Source organism: Ambystoma mexicanum, chromosome 3q (assembly GCF_040938575.1).
Source record: "Ambystoma mexicanum isolate Mex_15411 chromosome 3q, UKY_AmexF1_1, whole genome shotgun sequence".
NCBI lineage: Eukaryota > Metazoa > Chordata > Amphibia > Caudata > Ambystomatidae > Ambystoma > Ambystoma mexicanum.
The window spans coordinates 227,972,551-227,992,740 of record NC_090926.1 but is presented as its reverse complement, the minus strand read 5'-3'; positions in this window follow the sequence as shown (position 1 = coordinate 227,992,740).

Below are 20,190 nucleotides of genomic sequence, written 5' to 3'. Positions count from 1 at the left end.
CATCCTAATCTTGTTGGGTGACAAACTAACACTTGTATATTTCTGAGGGATTCCAGGAATCGACCTGCAATAAATTGGTTGCTACATGAAATAATCAAGCAGAGTCGTCTACTATCTGAAACATCCCTTTGAACGCATGAATGGTTCTATCGAGTGATGACATTCACAATTTGCTGGCCTTGATCTTTTACTATTTGCTTGAAGGTCATCCTCATTTAGTTTGGCATAAATACAACACTTTTGTGTTCATTCGGAATCCTATCAATAGGTCTGCAGTAAGCTAGCTGCTTGTGGAACTGGTGGACCAGATTCAACAGCTGCCAGAGTATTTCATGAGATTGCCTGATTAAAGTTATTTTTTCCTTCCTTAAAAGTAATCACAGGCAAAATGTGAAACATTGATAGTAATAATAATGTAGCAAACAACAAGAGAACACATGACGTGCAAGAAGCCACTGTTACTGGAGCTGGATGTATTGGTATATAATATATACATATATTATATTTATCATAATTATTTCTTTTCTCATGATACACACTGTTTATTACGTTGGTCCAAAGAGAGCAGTGGTTCCTGTATATCTTCCTACGTAGAAGGATGGTATAGATATAGCAATTGTACGACAGCCAAGGCCTTATGTGATTGTTCATACACCAGTAGCACATGTAAAGACACCAATTTCACTGACAAGTGTCCCTATGATTCCCCCTGTAGGAAGGATGGCACTGATGTTTCTCATGAGTTGCTTGCATGTACTCTTCTTGGAAGAAAGAGATCTAAGAGAAGTGTAAGGGAAGATGATCATTAATTAAATAATTATCTGGATAGTACAGCATATTTGGGAAACAACATGTGGTATCAACACATGAAAGATGTAGGAAAGAGAACCTCAGAGGAGGAATACTATGTATGTGCACTCCCGCCTTACACTATGGGAAAGTCTAAGATATTCATAGCCATTGAAATAGATGTTCAGACAGCACATTGTCTATCTCACATAGCACTCTGCCAGGCAAGAGGTCAGTTCATGGCCGAACAGCATCTTTGGTATGGGCAACAGAATGATCAGCTCCAGACGATGATGATTATGTTCAAGACACAAAGACATGAGTAAGAGCACACACCAGGAATCATGTGATAAGATATGAACAGCCTGGAGTGAAAGGAGCTGTATTCAGATGGGAAGCAAACAGAAAACTTGGGAGCCCAGGAAAAACTACAGAAGAAATTCAAAGATGGAAGGAATGAGGCCAGATGCAGATATGGGATCAGTACTTTCTCCAGATGGCTGGGAGGAAGGTGTGGTTATCTGCAGAGCGTGGGTAGTGATTGGTTACCGCAACCCGACTATTGACACTGTGGAAAATGGATGCAAACCTTTATGGCCAAGACCTGCAAAACTACTGACATGGGTCGAAGACAAATGAGGACCTTTACAGATAGTGTCTCTGGACAATGCAAAACTGTGTTTCAGAAACAATGGTATGAGAAAAGTTGGAGAAAATCAAAATTGTGGTCAAGTCTTTGACGTACCAGGAATGAACATTGGAGCAGCAGTGATAATGGATCACTACTGGGCCCATGGATCCAGAGCTTATATGAATCTGCCCAGAGATTGGGGAGGAAGGTGTTCTAAAGTGAACGTCCAGTTCCAGCGTTGGTGATTCCTAAAAGTGACTAGTACATTAGCGAATTTCCAATAGCTGATGCTCACCTGAGGAAAAGATCTGCTGAGCTAGTGAATCGAATGAAGAGAGAGAATTATTTTTCACCCATGTCAATAGAGACTTTTGTTTCCATTCCATTTGAACACAGATCGTTCAGTCAGCTGTCATCAATATTCATGATAATCTTCATTCCCAGGATCCAGACGGCAGCAAATATCAAGTGGTTAAAGATAATCAGCATGACCATAAAAGGATTCAATGCAATCAAGGAGGAGCTGAGAGCCATACGACTGATGACTCTTCAGAACAGATATGCCCTAGACATAATCACTGCTATGGTGGAGGTATTTTTGCCAAAATCGGAGACTCATGTTGCACGTTCATACCTTCTCATGATGACGAGAATGGCACCTTGACAGAGGCCATAACGTTGCTGATTAAATTACACGTCCAGATGATAGACAAAGTTGAAGACAATGCTGATGATAGTGGGTTTGGATCCATTTTCCCTTGGGTTCCACAATTGATGGCGGAAATTTTCAAGTTCCTTGCAGTCCTGATAGGGATGGTCTTGCTTGGATTTTGTGTGATCTGGATAATAATCTCACAATGCAAGAAAACTGTCAAGAAAGCTGTACGAATGAAGATTATCATTGATGTAGAATCTGGATGGAAAACTAAAGAGCTGACAGACGATGAAATCAGAGACTACATGAAGGTCAGCATCCATGCACCTGAGGGAATGAAGATCCTGTACCCTAACAACCACAAAAAGTATGTGGGGAAGTGGATTTACTGCAGTCCCAATGGACACTGTATGCTTATGTCCTGGAACAAGGATGAGCATGTGAAATCTGCAGGATTCCTTAAAGGAGTCATAAAGATATGGGTTCCAAAGACGAGGATGTCTATATGTGAAGAATGATGGCAGAGTGGTCAATGAATCACCCAGAGGGGGGAGTGTAGAGGTGGAGCCAAGTACACCCACTCAATGCTCCGTCCCCCTGCTGCCCATATGTTGGGAGCCAGAGTGTGAGACACATGCAGTGCCAGTGAAAATACCTATACCAAAAAGAATCTTGGAAGTAAGATACCCATTGAGGAAACCATACATGTACTAACAACAGTATGATGGCCATTTGAATGAAATCCCAGAGGAAGTGTGAAAAATTAGCAAATGAGAAGATTGGTGACATCATGCAAAACAGAGCTGACACATCCAGAAAAGAGGCAAGAAGCTGAAGACCACGGACATTCTATAGGATCTAAGGAGGCTATGTTAAAGATTAGCACATTTTGGGCTCGAGATGAAGATGCTCATGCTACAGAAATGATGAAGAAAAACCAAGCAAAGCAAGCAGACAAAGTATTCTTAAGGCTGGCTATGTAGGGATTAGATTGTGGTGATGCGCCAAATGTATATGCATAGGAATGTATGGACTATGGATGATTTGACAACACAATTTGGCATAATCTGGACCCAGCCAATAGAAAGGCTTTTTCAGTGTGGCGTAGTTGGAAAATAAACTTAATTGCGTAGGTTAATTCAAGAAAGGCTTGGCAGGCCCAGCACCAGGAATCAAGGCCACTGTGAGCCTCAATGTTCATGCAGTAGCTACAGAACATGTGAAAAGAACAAACTCCTGTCTGCGGTGAGGAGCAAGAACATTAAAGACGTCAGAGGTGGTTCATCATTCAATAGTATTTTAAATACCGAAAAGCAGAGTCAGCAGAGTCTTAGAGTCTGCAACGAGTCTGCAACGAGCTGCATTGAGCTCTGCTGTTCTGAATCCTGCTTTCTGTGCTGTCTGTGCTCGTTTGTGCTGCCTGGAGGCTGCCTGGATCGTGTTTTCCCCGCTCGTTTGTGCTTCCTGGAGGCGGTACCCACGAGACTCTTCAAAGACTTCTGACTCTTGCAGAGCGAACGCGGAGTCAGCAGAGTCTTAGAGTCTTAGGAGTCCTTGGGAGTCATGGGGAAAGAAGACTGTTTATGCTCCACACTGCAGACTGTCACGCGCTCGAAGACCAGACGTTTGGGACAGCCTTTGATGCGTCCGTGACTCCGGCAAGGTTCTGCTGAACTCACTGGACTTGATATCCTGCCGGTCGGTCGCGTCGCTCTTGGTAGAGAAGACTCTGCAGATCCTCAACTCTGCCAAGTAAGTGTTTCCCCAGATGTACGTGACCTTGGCTCTACACAAATTGTTTCTCCCGACATTTCCATGAAGGATTCCCTCATATACCGGCCTGATTCATATGTATCCTGTACCAAGTGTCTTCAATTTCCCTGTTTGGATGGTGCCAATATATGTGGCACGTGTTTTCTTGTTCCATCTTCAGCCAGTCAAACGGCTGGCAAAGGCTCAGGGGAACATGGCCTACCTTTGATCCACCCTCCCTTGTCTCCTGTTTCATTCTCAGCGCCCTGCCTCACGGGACGTGGAGGGTTTGGGTCTGCTAAACCAAGTTTGCCTTGTGCTGGCCGCGAGACTTCTAGCACGTGTTTGAGTGCTCTTGCGCCCCCCAATGCTACGGGTGCTGGCTTGGCAGATGTTGGACAGGCGTTCCCTGGATGCAACTCTAACTGTTTCTACAAATTCACAGTTTTTCTCAGTGTCAGAAACTCCAACCCACTGCAGAACACCTGCTCCTCAGGACTGTGGTTACATGTGCCCTATGTTCGATTTTGCGACAAACACAAATACTTTGTTGCCGTGTTCCTTGAATACTATCAATATTCCGTGTACAGTTCAGGGTGCATGACAATCGGAGCAAATGGCTTTAAAAACTGCTTGCTCTCTTGGGGTGCGCGCAGTGGGTGATTTTTCTATGTCTGACTTGGCTATATTTGTAAGTACACAATCTACAAATGAGACTGTGGTGAATAATGAATGTAGGCAAATAACCACAGAATGTGATGATGTATTTGAATGCTCAAAAGAGTCTGCCTCTCAGGTGTTACCCCAAAATATGCCTTTACAAGACCAAATAAACCCTTTAGTAGGTTCTGAAATTACACATTTTGAACCTCTGATTAAAGAGACTAACAAGACTTTAAATTCTAACTCGAGTAGAGCAACTTCTTCTAGGAGAAATTCATTGGATGTAGTAAATAAACTATTAAAAGATCTAACAAAACTAAATCAATCTAGAACGGGAAAAAAAACTCAAGAACGGGATACTTCTAATAATGCGAAAAATTTAAATGACACTAACAGTGAAATAGCTACTATAAATTGTTTGGGCTCCAAAAACAAACAATGTCGTTTTGAAGATAGTGATTCACCGGGTCCCAACTGTTCGCAACAAAGTGTTCCAAAAAAATGATCTCTTCAAAACTCTGCACATAAACAGATGGTTGAGGCAACACAGGAAAATGCTTATATTCCATCAATAACGACGCAAAAGCTACAATCAAGCGACACTTCTTCAGATGCATCTTCAACTGATTCTTCCATTATTGAAAGAGATTTTCCCAAAATAAGGCGTACTCTGAACAAAACTCACTCTCAACGGCTTAACTCATCTGCCTCACTATAAGGGATTGTTAATAAACTGATCAAAGAATTACAACCTACTTTGTCCTCAACCCTGTCTGTGACGATCAGTCCGTTTCTTTAAATTATGAGCATTTGAAAGATAGCGTAAATGATCTGAGTACACTGGTCGCCCTGCTGAACTCAAAGATGGTGAACATTGAAAATGACAACAATCTTTTTAAACAAGTGATTTATGACTCAAATAACAAAATTGATCATTCATGCTCTTAACTGAACAAAAACAAAACAACAGCGAGGACAAGAAACTTCTGGCTGAAGTTGTAAAACAGGCTCTTGGCCTCTTAAAATCACAAAATACAAGTACACGGCATTCTACTACTCATGCAGTGTCGCTTCCACAAATCAAAGGTGACAAGTCAAATAAAAGTATTACCATCGATGTCGACTCTATAAATGCTGTGGAACACTTGACGCCAGAACAAACGCAAAAAATAACCAACAAACCCTCTAAAAGTGTAATTTGTTCTACTCAACGAACTTTAGAAACTGTGTCAACGGCTATTTCAATTGAAACACAATCAATTGCTTTCCTTAATTTTGACAAAGAAAATCTTTTAAAGCCTTTATGTGGAAAGGATTCAAGGAGTTTTTTGGAAGCCGTTGTAAATTCACAATCGGAGATCAATCTGGCCAATGCTGACCAGCAATTTCCGGCATGTTCAAAAACCATTGTTGATTTAAGTCACAAAGATGACGAGCCTTCTGTCATTGCAAATCCTGTTGCTTTCTCCATCTTCAATCCCAGGACCCATCAGAGCATTAGTCAGAGTAGCCTGAAAGTGATCCAAGCTAAGAAATCAAAAAATATACAAACTCGAACTGTTAAAATGACAAATAATTCAAGAAAATGTTTGCGGAATATTAAAGCCGTTTACATGAACTTGCAAGCTGTGTCTGCCGCTGAACAGGATGTCCCATTACCTAAAGAGCGATTATTTACTTATATCTCTGTAGATCAACAAGCGCCTGATGCTCCAGTATCAACTGTACCCACAGTGCATACTGAACTAGAAGAGGAAAATTCCACGCTGATGTCTTCTGGTATTTCTGCAAGTTTGCTCGATCTGTCAATATATAATGACGAAGCGGAGACTGAAAGTACAACTATGGACCAAGACACGGCAGCCAGGAAAACGAGCGTACCGATCTTGCCTGCAGCAAAGGTATCTACTTTAGCAAGTATGACATCGGTTTGCGATACAAATGGAAGGGTCTGCATTATAATTCCACGAGAGAGGGCATTTGCAGACCTGCGATCTGTTCCTTTAAGTCCGTCCTTCATGACTTTAGGTCAAAGACGGGACAAGCTAATTGAAGAATGTAAAAATTCACAAAAGGTTCCAAATCGGGGGTCGAGAGAACAAAACCCTGCTGCAGAAAGATCTGTAGGTGGTCTCGTACCCAAACAAAATCAGTCAGTTGCAAAAGAAAAATCATACACAAAATATTGTCTGGCACTTGAACGAATTGAGGAGAATGATGATGCTCTTGTGCTTAACCGTAATAACGTCTTGCGTCTCCTTCATTGGGCCTCATTACGACCCAGGCGGTAAGTTACCGCCTGGGCCGTGACTTTACCACCATGGCGTAAACTACGTTTACGCCATGGTGGTTGGCGGACTTACCGCCCCATTCCGACCTTGGCGGGGCGGTAAGTCCCCAATCCCCATTTACCCTTCCCCATTCCCATTTTTGCCCCATAGGGCATAATGGGAGTGGGGAAGGCGTTAATTACGCCACCGTAAATTACGGTGGCGTAATTAACTCCATGGTCCCTTAGCGCCATGGATTTTAACACCTGCTAAAAGCAGGTGTTAAAAGCGCCATGGCGCTAAGGGACCTCGTAATTGGCGGTAAGGGGTCGGCGCAGCTAACGCTGGCGTTAACCCCTTACCGCCAGGGTCGTAATAATGTCCCCTTATTATGAATGATTGAGACTAATGACGTAAAAGTTGTTGATTTTTTCAATGAGAATCGGCACGATATGGTGCGACTTCATGTGTAATACATTGTTGGAAGCTGCCCCAGTGCTGATTTCTATGGGCTTGATATCACAGAAATTCATAAGAATAAGGAAGACGCTGCGGATGCTAAAAATCCATGTAAACAGCTGACTGTTGAACATACAAGATATGCTCCCAACAGTACTCATGCGGTAACCAAAGTTGCTTGCATGGAACAAACTGAGTCAAGTAAAGCTACAGCTCCGAATGAGGCTCCTGATTCAGAGGTGGACAAAACCTTGATGCTTCCAACTGAACAAATCAAAATTACCATCGCACAAAACATTTGTTCATCTTCGACCGAGATAGCTGAAGCTAAAACAGCCTTAGTAACTGGGACCCCTAAAGATTGGAGCTGGCTTTCTAAAGCCCTTAACTCTCAACATCAAAGCTAATGCCAAATTGGTAACAAACTCATAACAAAGATAGCCAGTTGGAATACTCGTGGCCACACTCATTTGCAAAAATCCACCTGGCTCGAGAGTATCGATATTATGTGTGCTCAGGAAACCTGGCTGACTACATGTCCGGTTATAGAAGGCTTTGAGATCGCCTTTAATCCGGCAACAAAGCAAAAGCTAGGCAGACCAACAGTAGGACTATTGACATTGGTACAAAAAAGCTCGGGCTACACAATTATTCGATCTTGCAATCATACTCCTTATATTCAGACAACGGTGCTCCAGTTTGGAAACCCTGGAAAACAGAAAAAGAATCTCCTGCATATCCTTAATCTTTATTGGCAACATAAAGTTTCTCCAGCCTCCGTCTTCATTGATCAGATAACAAATATTATTGATAACATCTATGAGGTAGACGAGGCAGCAAATATACTGCTATGTGGCGATTTAAACATAAACTGTTTACATGTGTCATCAAATAAATTGAAAACCTTTCCCTTGCAAAATGTGGTCCAATTATGGCTAGGGGAAATGGAGACCAGAAATCTGCATATGTTGAATGGTCATACTACTGGGGATATACCACCAAAAGCCACGTGGAAGCGAGATACACAAGAATTCATTCTAGACTATTTTTTTGTTTCTGAGAGTGTGCATACAAAGGTGTTGAATTTACAGGTAAATCGAAGGAAGGAAAGCGACCATAACTTAGTGATGATTACTATTGCGGTTTCATCACAGGACATTTCCGAGAAATGGTCTTTCGCCACAACATTAGAATCAAATTGAGTTTGTCTACGTCTTTCAGAAAAAGAGATTCAGAGAATAAATCATGTATACCAAGAAGACAAAGCTAATCTTGAATATTCCAATATACTGGAAATATACAAGGAAAAAAACAAGGATTGTTTTAAGAACTCACATGATTTTGATTTAGAAATCTCTAAACGTAAACGTAAGATGAGAAGTGATATACGCGCTTGCAGTGGAATGTATACTAGTGAAACTGTTAAAAAGATCAAGAACATAAAAGAAGCGTATAGAATTGGCTCAAACAACATAAAAAATAATGCTACAAGCGGATGCGGAACTAATGTTATCAAAACTGGGAACCAGTAATACATGTGATTTCTGGAGTCTAATAAATAACACTTCAGGCTCTCAGAGTGCTGTACAAACTAACATGGTTAGTGAGGACGCTTGGACAACCTACTATACAAACTTAAATGGAATAAAAGGTTCTACTGTGGACTCTGGGTTGCCAAAAATGGAGCACTGGGATCTAGAGTTTCAAGAAGAAGACATCTTAGAAATAATTAACAACTTAAGTACCTCACGTGCTCCTGGGCCTGATGGTCTTAGCAACTTTACCTTGAAAGGAAATCCTCAAATTTGGGCGAACTTTTGTAACACCTTATTCAAGAAAATTGTAACAATTTGTGAGACACCATCATCATGGAAGAGCGCAATTATTGTTCCAGTGTTTAAAAAAGGTGATAGACTAAATCTGGAACACTATCGCCCGATTGCGCTGCTTGATGTTCTGAGTAAGGTTTACGCTACTATGTTAAAAGACAAACTGCTAAAATGGTCTCAACAAAACCATTTTATCGACCCAAGACAAAGTGGCTTTGTAAAAGGAGTTGGATGCAGCTTGAATTTGTTCATTGTTAATTCCCTGAAAATGGAGGCTATATGAACAGGGACCAAGATTTACTTGGCAGTAATTGATCTATCCCAAGCCTTTGATAGTATAGACGAATTAATATGGGCAAAACTTGAAAAAAACATTGTGTCCTCCAAGCTTTCTCGCCACAGTAAAAGATCTGTAAACTGAGACAAATGTCAGAATACGACTTGATCGTCAAGGGAGACTGTCTGCACCAATCTTGACGGATCGTGGTGTAAAACAAGGACGCCCACTTGCAGCTATTATTTTCAAATGTTTACTTCATGACATTGACCAAACAATCAACGGAGAGGGATTGTTTTCTCCAAAAGTCAATGGGTCACATGTAAGTCATCTACTTTATGCAGATGACTTAATTTTGTTAGACCAAACACCAATTGGCTTACAACGTAAACTAACAGCATAGGTACATTATGTTGAGAAAAACAAGTTATGTATAAACGCTGCAAGATCGGAAATCCTTGTGTTAAGGGACTTACGTGGGCAAAGAAACAATATGCATTCTACCTCTAACTGGCACGTAGAAAAAATACAACTTCATTCCATCACTGACACCAAACATTTAGGGATGAGTATTAGCTCAAGTTTGAATGATGCACCATGGGTTGAATAAAACAAAACTGAAGTGTCGACAACTGGCTACTCAGGCTATGGTCTTACATAAAGAATATGGCCGGCATTCCATGGTTCCAGTTATATCTTTCTTCAAACAAAAACCACTCCAGCCTTAAGTTACGTGGCTGAATGTGCCTTGGGCTGCTCAGCCGATTTGTAGAACTCGATCGAAAACATCTTCTGGACTAAAGTCCTTGGTTTACCTGGAGGTACTCCCTCCGCATGTATACGATATGAGCTGAGTAGAACAACTATCAATGCAAGAGTGACCTGGAATACATTGATCTTGTTTCATAAAATGTCTCTTAAAGACTCCACTTTGCAGTTTAAAATCCTTGCAAACCCAGGAGAAAATAACAAAAACTCTGTCTTGTATTTATGGGCGCAACGCTGTAAAAAATCTGCTTACAGAACTAGACACAGATCTTGAAACATCACACAACAATCCTGATCATGTCAAAAACAAACTATGGAGACATGACTGGTGCGAAACCTGTGATCTCAGACGCGCCTATAAACATATGCAAGACGCTCCTGGCGAAAAACGATCCTTAAATGAGATACATAGTCCTTGGAAATTATTCGCTGATGAAAAGAAATGAAGACTGTATTTGATGTTTCGTCTGAACATATTTAAAACTCATGAAAGAACAAACCTTTGGACAAAAAACAACACGCATTCTGGACTTTGTCGGTTATGCAGTGAAACGAAAGAAACTTTACAACATCTTGTTTTATTCTGTGCGGGTCTTAGTGACGACAGAAACCGTCAGTTTGGAAGCATTACGTCTGAGAGATCAAGCATTGCGTAAAAGATTGGTGGCAATTAATGTTCGATGCAACTGACCAAAAACTAATCCTGTCACTAACTTTCTTTGGCTTCACGACTTGAATGTGTTGACGATGCAAGAAATGAGAATTCAGGAACTTTTAACTCAGTTTATATCTAATATCGCCTCACGTGTATGTTTCTGTTTTCTTATTTTTAAGCCTGAAGTTTTGCCCGACAGTTTGTGAAGCCTTTTTCTTTTCTTTTGTCTTGTCAGAGGGACTTTTAATTTTGTGCTGTATTCTGCTTGCTTTCTGTTTGTTTGTTTTTTTAAAGGTTTATTATAAACCATATTAAAAAAAAAATAAGAAAAGCTATGAAACATGGTCTGCAGTCACATTGTCTGATGAAAATTGATACTGGTTTGAGCTGTATCGGAACCATATGCCTAAACTCCCTTCTATTCTCAGGCACAGAGAACATTTCCAAGGTCAATGCTCAAATGGTTAATTGACTGGCATATGGAAAGCGTGATGATAGATGGCAGGCTAATTTGGTGGGCAGCTATGGTCATGACCAGCCCACCAGCACCTGGGTGCCAGCCTGTGTGCTGCTAGCATGTGTGGAATATTACAGATGGGTACAAGGGTGGCAAACAATTACAGAGGGCCACATAATAGAGAGCCCTACAGTTTGTGTAACCAATAGGACACTGTGTATTTCATGACATGCATAGTGACTTGCACTAAAGGAGGGTTTAGTTGCCCACCTGATGTTAGAAACCGAATCACTTCCCTGAAAAGTATGGAACGTATACCTAAAAGTTCCCTCTAAGCCTATCACTTTCCCAAGTACGTTTTTGTAGTTTGCCACGTAGATTGACGTCATTGATGACAAGTTTTTACTATAAAGGCTGTATTGCTTATGAAACTCGCGGAGAGAGAAGATCGAGCGGATATTCGTTGATGTTCGTTGTACTCCCTGTTTTAGACAATTGCAAATAAAACAGACTTACTTTTGCCAACTTCCTGAGTCAGTCTGATTATTGATGTTTGACTATATTCTGTATCCCCATCCATCTCAAAGTATTGCTACCTCGTCTTAAAGGGCCAAGTGTGTTGGATACAGCGGTGCAATGGAAATTTAGATTCATATATGCGTCCTGATGTTTGAGGTTCTGTCCTTGTTTAATTTTGAGAGGAAGGGTAAATTGTCGCACCTGTTCTAGGATAGTAACCTCTTCTCGCAATTGAACTTCAACCGCATAAGGCAGCAATTGAGCTGACTGGAAAGTTTTTTCAATGTTGTCAAAGCCCATGGGGTTACTCCCCAGCTGGGAAACGTCTTTATTATTAATTCGGTCCAAATTGATTGCAAATCGGTAAAAGGCGGAAGGGACATCTCCCACGACCCGACAATTATGGTCTATACTTTTGTTGCCAATGGAAATCTTTAGCATACAACTGCTAGGCGGGAGATGTTTGGAATTTGGGGTTTTCATACCTACTTCCCACTTGTCAATCAATTTAAATGTGGGAATGGTCTGGTCTTTTGGGAGTTTTCTGAATAATTCTTCGCTGATGAAGCTCCTTACATTATTCAGGCATACTCTGGCGAGCACCGGTTCCTCCCCCTCACTTAACTGAATGGGGAAAAACAACTGCTCGCCCTTTTTTTGAATATCCATCAGACTATGAGCAAATTCCTCCTTGCCTGGTTTCACTGGACTCAGGGTTTCTTCTGCTTTTGGACTGGTGCCACATTTTAGGATGTTCCCTTCCAGTGTGGACTGCCACTTAAAACTGGGAAAAAGGTTGATTTTCAAGAATGGAGAAGGTTTCCCATCACCAGTTTGTTCTCTTTCAGAGATGACAGTGATGTCTGGGATTTGGCCTTTTTTGAATTACGTGACAGGAACCATTCAGACTTACATAATTGGTACTCATTTTTTATTTGATAGGCCGGTTAGTCTGGGTCCAGAAGGCCCTGTTTACACAGTCGATCAGAGGTGATAACCTCCTCAGGAGATCGTTCCTCAGTAAATAAGATGTGCCCTATGGAGTCACAATGATTACCGGATGTGCCAGCCGGTGCTGTCCAATTTTTATGTCCAGATCCGCATATCCTTCGACGGAAATATCATTCCCATTGAAATTTTGGAATTGTCTGGGAAGTGGTGTGGCCTTCCCCCGTCTTCAGTTTAATAGGTTAAAGGCCCTTTTTGAAAGGAGGGTGACTTGGGATCCAGTATCCACGAGAGCTGATAATTTACAATGACCTTGCACCTTAACCGGTGCATAAAATCGGCCTGCTTTCTCTTCCAAGGTGCAAAGAAAGTGTGAGTTATTTTACAGTCCGGTGGTCCTTTTCTTAATATTGAACTCCGCGACTTTGTGATCTTGGGCAGTTTTCTGTGTCAGAGTTTGGGAATCTGGAAAACATTCTTTGTAACTAGCGATTGGAGTTGTTGGGGAATGGGCTCTTGGCTGTCCCCCGTTATCTGGCAACAGTTCTCAGAACCTGTTTGGAGAAAGGACACACTTTCCGTTTCACTTCTGTTTGGCTCACATGTTGGGATTGAATAGTTTTTGGTTCTGGGTCATTCTCCATACTTACTCTGTATCATTCAGGGTCTTCTGGGACCCATTGTTCTTTGGGAGGTTTCCCCGTGTTTTTGAAAGAGAAGGTCTGCTTACCTGAATGTTCCAGGGATTCTTCTCTTTCAAAGGGGATAATCCGGATATCATCTAACAAAGTGGGTTCTTCTCTGGCCTCTCCTACTTACCCTTTGCTCTTTGGGTTCTAACATTTTGGGGGTAGAAGAGACTCTTTCAGGCTGAGAGATTTTTAGGGGTTCTGTTTGGGTTAGAAAGGAAGCTTCCACAAGGACTTGGCATCTCCCCTCCACTTGTGCCCCCTCCTCCGGAACCTGTGGTTTGTTGGGCATTTCCTCACGTCATTTCCTCCCTCGGGCATCAGACCTGGGTGTTGGGGAATTCTGGGAAGCAGGGTTAGGCTGAGAGTTGGTCTGAGCCCTCAGCATGTGCCCCAGATCATTGGTCAGTTTCTGGACCTGTCTCTCAAGTTGCGAGACCTTGCCTAGGTAGTAGGGAGGTCTCAAGTCATACCTCTGCTACTCCTGAAAGGGGTAACGGTAACTGTCCCTTCTCCCGGAGTAGCTCGGGTTCTGGAAATTCTCCCTATAATTTTCCATCCTGAATATATCATCTCCCGCGTTCAGGGATCTATTTTCCTGGAACCGGGGAGCGAGAGGAGGATTGTTTTGGAAGGTCTGGTTTGGGGGATATCTGGGAAAAAAGTTCAGATTGGGAGGTGGAGTGATACTTCTCTCCTGAGGGAAGTTTGGAGATAAGTTTCCTGGGGCAGTACGTACCTGATAAGTTCCCCTCCCTTGGGTCTGGGGAGAGTATGCATTCCACAGAATTGATTTAGTACCCTTGTCCCTAGGACTTATATAGGTGGCAGGGTCAGAGGGATCATTGTCCTGGGCCCTAGCCTGACTACTATTCGATTGGGCCGGGTTTGGGGTCCTTGGGCCGGGTTGGGGGATCCCTTCTGCTTTCCATTTTGCTTGTTTGCAGGAGAGTTACTTTTAGACCCCCCGTCTCCATATCCAAGGGAGAGGTAGATTTTACCTCCGCCGCCTTTGCAGCAGCAGGGGTGTTACATGGTTTGGGGGTTTTGACAGTATTCTTACTCTCAGCAGGCTTTTGGACCTCATAAATCCTGGTGGCCTGTTCAATCAACAAATCCAGGGTCCTATGCTTGTGAAAGTCACGCACCAACTTAGTCATTATGTATTTGGGGAGAGCATGGAAATATGTGGTTATGAACTCCCTACTATTGGTGTTCACTCGCTTATGAGTCTGAGCAAATGCCTGTTTTAACTCCTGCCCAAACTCCCTAGGTGCCTGATCTTCTCCACAGTGCAAGTTATATGCAGCCTTACGGGCCTCTTGTGGGTTCCTATGGATGGAAAAATATTTCAGTATGGCCGCCTTATTGTTAGTCTATGGTAGTTATCATGTGAGTAATTCATCCATTAAATCATCCATTGACCATGTATTCATTTAAGTATTCCACTAGAAATAGGCCATATTAACACAATGGGTTTGCTTAAGCCATTATGATTCCATGTTTGTTGATAGCCATGCATTTATATGCAATTGTACACTTGTCATTTTAGTGTAGCATATAGAAGTGCTTCTTGGAGCTAGAGAGAAAGCTGCTCTGTCTCTGTCCCATTCTGAATGGGCTTTGCTCGCTGTGCATGGAGGATTGTTGTTGCACAGTGTGCAATGGATTGAAAACAATAGTCTTTGGCAGTAGCTGTTTGGCACAGACAGGAAGATGGCCTTGGCTGCAGAGAGCGGCAAGGGGAGGATTTGTTTTCGGTTTGAGAATAGAATGTCTCAGCTGAAGGAGAAAGATTGTTTTGGGTGTCGCAAATTAATTGTCTCCATGCTTAGAGCAAAAGACATGATATGCTTGTCCCGTCCTTATGTTGAAATTTCACTGTGAACTATGTTCATGCATGTAGATACACATGCTGGCTTTCAGGAGAAATGCTTTGCTGGCAAAAATGTATGAAGTATGCACACGTGGTTATAGACATGACCAGACTGTCATTTGCGTCATTGAAATGTATAAACAGTAGCTGTCCTGTTAGGCTTTAGGATACTGCAGTGAGATGCTGCAAGCACACTGCATGAGGGGACACTCGCAGGGGTCTCAGGCCCTCTGAGTCTTGCAGGCTGACAGTGGGAGGTGGTAGAAGGAGATCGCCATTCATCAGATTAGAGGAGAGTAGAGTCTGATGGGAGAGAGCTGTCTCATCAGGATGGTTAGAGAGCTGTGTGTGTGGGGACAGAAAAATGCTATTTAGGGTTTTGCTATTTGCTAATGCTTACGGTGCAGTAGGTTAGGGTCAGCTGGTCTGAGAGCTTGTTGCAAAGAGACAGGCTGGAGACTGGAAGGGCTGGGGAAGTTGCAGTAGCTTGCACTTACGCTTAAGGAGGGCTGATTTGCTCGCTTATGTAGTCATTTGCTGTGATTAGTGTCATGCAATGCAAGGCATGAATAAAGTGTATTATGTTATGAATTGAGTTTTTGTGTTTCTTTGTGTTTCTTTTTGTGTCTCTTTCCATGCTTGTTTGTCCCATAGCATAGCAATTTTGCTGTAGTTTCTCAATGCACCTCAGTACCCCAGTGCACCATTATTTTTCTAGTTTCTCATTATAAGTGGACCATTCATGATGATCCTGGTCCTCCAGTCCTGCAAAAACTGGAGTACTTAGGTGAGAACGTCCATTTTCCAAAGGCTATACAAGGCACATCATTCCTGATCTGGAATGATGCCATCATCTGCTCAGAAAGTTCCAGGTGCTCTCATGTGGAATACTTGCCATTCTTGTGGTATGGGGTCAGGAAGTTCTTTATGGCCTTGATTTGTCTTATTGGGTCTTTCACAAAACCCTTGCTCTGCTTCACTGTCTTTTTCTTCCTCTGCACCTGAATCCATTTAGCTTCTGACTCAGGCTGCTAGTGGTACTCCCTTCCCTGTCTTCTAGGCGCTCCCTATCTCTATGAGACTGGGAATATCTCCCAGAACCATGGGGTATGGACTCCTCTTGCCTGGACCAAAGTGGACTCTCAGGATCACTCTCCTTGAAGTTCCTTTCAGGCCCAGGATAGAACCCAGTTTCCTCATCCCTCCTACCATGGCGTCTAGGGAGTTCCCCCTTCCCCTGAATATACAGAGGTCTTTAGAATTCCTTTCTAAGCTGATGGTCTGGCCTTTTTCCTTCAGTGAAGCAGGCAAGGTGGTGTCTTTGTAGTCGCATCTTCAGCCTATCTAATTCCCTGGCTTTCTCCTCATAAGAGATTTCATAGTCTGAAGTACTTATTGTCTTCTTCCTTACTTCCCAGGACACAATGGTCTGACTACTTTCCCTTGTGTGTGGTAGAGATGAATACTCATCAATATCAGACAGGGACTGGGTTTCTTGATCAGTTGGGCTAGGTCTAGTTGCCTCATGTCACCCGGTTCTTGATTAGTGGCATGCATGAGGCCGGTTCCCATTTGTGCATGAGAAGATATAAATGATTGGTAAGAGGCCCCTGTTGGGAAGGGTGCCTCACCTTGTTCAGTGGGCCTTGTCCCACATCCTGATTGGTCAGGGTGCCTCAGGTCCTGTTTATAATTTTCGATTTCCTTGGTGAGGCTCTCACACCTGTGTCTCTCTATATTTATTTGTTGCTGGTATTCAGAGAGCTGGCTGTTTAATTCTGACACTAAGGCCTGATTAATCTCATGCACCATGCTTTGAGCTAACAACTGATCCTGTTTTTGCTGCACCTCCTGCTGAAGTGATTTATTTTCCCTCTGTGAACCTTGTATGCTGCGTGCATTTTCAAGGCGCTTTTCCTTCAGAAGACTAATATCTTTCTCTTATTAATCCCTACATTTTGCTGCCTCTAATAGTTCAGCTTCTTTGCCTCACTTGCTCTACAAGCTCATTCCTTTCTTCGCTAATTCTGGTCAGTTGCTGAGAACCTGACTGTCCCTTTTCTACCTCCATTTCCAACTGATTTATCTTATCTAATAGGATGCTGTTATCCTGATTCCAGAGGGTTTTTTTCCAGAGCCAGTTGTGTCCTCTGTTGTTTCAGAGTGATTACCTACTGATATATCCGTTCAAAGTCATTTTGGGAATCAATCCCTTTGATAATTAATTGACTATTTCCAGTTTTCAATTGTTCTATTTCTGATTGGAATGCAATAATGTCCTCCAAAACGACCCTATTATGAGCAGCCTGGTCATTTAGCCTGTGTTACAGTGTACTCAGAACACACTCTTTATGTGCATTCTTCAGTACAGAAACTGGGTATCATGCTCTGCACTCTCTTGCTGCTGTGTTTTTAACTCAGCTTTGAGTTGTTGAACAAAATCCTGGGACTGTGACAGGTCTCCAGCCAGATTCACCCTACTAGCCTCACTATTTTCCAATGCTCTTCTTCTAAAAGGAAATGAAAATATAAGTGAGCAGTTAGCTGAGCCATTTGTATCTGTTCATCATTAGCATTTGTGCTCACATAAAATGCCACAAGTGTGTTGTGCAATATCCCATCTTCAAGCCAAATATCATTGCTTACTGAGTTAACCTCCAGCACAGTTCTGGTTTGCCAGTTTCCTGCATTGTCCTCAACCCATTCTCCTTTGAGAAATGATTTAGTTAGGAGATGCTCCCTGGCTTCCCCAATTTGTAAAGTAGTCATTTTCACAATTTTTTTTTGCACTTAAATAAAACATTCTTTATGCAGGGGCAAACGGACCCTGTTCGTGCTTGATTTCCTCATTCAAATAAATTCTTACACACTCTTAATTTTCTACCTATACACCGACCTGGAACTCAGTAGTCAAGTCCTAGCGGCACTTTAACAAAACAAAGATGACTCTCCCTCCACCTCTATTCAATTGCATCAAAATGAATAGGCTGTCAAAATGTACTTGTCATGGGTCAGGAATGGGAAGCTAAATCCCAGACGAGCCTACAATTAGTGACAGTTTATTGAGAAGCCACCCTCAACACAGGGAGTTTCTTCCCTCTCCACTCACGTGGTTATTGAACAAACTGTTTAACAGATTCTTTTTTAGCCCGAATACATATCATGCTCCATGGATCCCACTCCCCTGAGCTAGCAATGAGCCAAGAACCAGGGCGGTGTACAGGAAATCTATTGGTATTTATTTAAATTAAAAGTAATAGAAATTAGCACGAGAATTGCCAAAATCACTTTATCCGTGGCATATCACAACCAACTTCTCTCAGCATAAATAAATCACAAAAGTGAATTAAAAAGAACACAATCACAATTGTTCACTTTCTGCACATTTCAAATCACGAAATAATTACACTGATCAATAATAAAGGTACTTAGCATGAAATGTTGTGCGATATTGATTTTCCTGCCGGCTTAAAAGGCAAGCAGTAGGATTTAAAGATTGGTAATTATGATTTTGCCCACACCTTTGGTTTAAAATAAACACAGACGGCCTCATCACGACTTGGGCGGTAACCCTTAAAATCGGCGGTAACGCTCTTAGCGCCGATTTTAAGGGTCCGTCGGATCACGACTCCAAATACCGCCGGCGCAATAACAGCTGGCGCAATAACAGCCGGCGCAAGGACAGCCGGCTGTACAAGCACCGGCCATAACAGCGCCAGGAACCATTCGCGCTAAAACATCATCAATCGCGAGTCCGGCGTAAGCGATATTGGCGCCAGAAAAGCGGCGGATAATCCACCGAAAATACCTCCAGAAAAAAGCTGGAGGTAACAGAACACAGGCCACAGCAATAAGGGCCCAGGTGGAAGCAATGCAAATCAGAGGCCTACAAAGGACCCACCCATGCACAACACACCCTCCCCAACCCCATTACACCAGCAGGAGCAGGGAGGAGACAGCAATGAGGGCCCAGGTGAAACCAATGCAAATCAGAGGCCTACAAAGGACCCACCCATGCACAACACACCCTCCCCAACCCCATTACACCAGCAGGAGCAGGGAGGAGACAGCAATGAGGGCCCAGGTGGAAGCAATGCAAGTCAGAGGCCTACAAAGGACCCACCCATGCACAACACACCCTCCCCAACCCCATTACACCAGCAGGAGCAGGGAGGAGACAGCAATGAGGGCCCAAGTGGAAGCAATGCTAATCAGAGGCCTACAAAGGACCCACCCATGCACAACACACCCTCCCCAACCCCATTACACCAGCAGGAGCAGGGAGGAGACAGCAATGAGGGCCCAGGTGGAAGCAATGCAAATCAGAGGCCTACAAAGGACCCACCCATGCACAACAGACCCTCCCCAACCCCATTACACCAGCAGGAGCAGGGAGGAGACAGCAATGAGGGCCCAGGTGGAAGCAATGCAAATCAGAGGCCTACAAAGGACCCACCCATGCACAACACACCCTCCCCAACACCATGCTGCCATTTGGAGCCGGGAGCCTTGATGTCGACTCCTACCAGCTGCGTCTGGAGCTACAGAGGCCAGTCAACCAGGCCAGGTCCCTGGGAGTGCAGGGGGCAGTGGGGATGAGGAGAAGGAGGAGGAGAGCAGCACCAGCAAGGCGGCCAGCCATCCTCAGGGTCAGGCCAACACCCTGAGCCCTAACTGATGGTCAGTTGGTGACAGAATATCGACTGGACAGGGCAACCATCACCCAGTTGCTGGACACAATCCAGGGTGACGTATGCAGCCGCATAGCCACCAGCACGGCAGTACCTCCCCTAATGAAGCTCCTGTCTGTACTTCAATTACTTGGGAGTGGCAGCTACCAACATACTGTTGCCATGATGCATGGAATGGTCCAGTCCACATTCAGTGCCATGCTGGGACAGGTGCCTGATGCACTGTTGAATCATGTGAACGAACACATTGCATTGCCAGCCA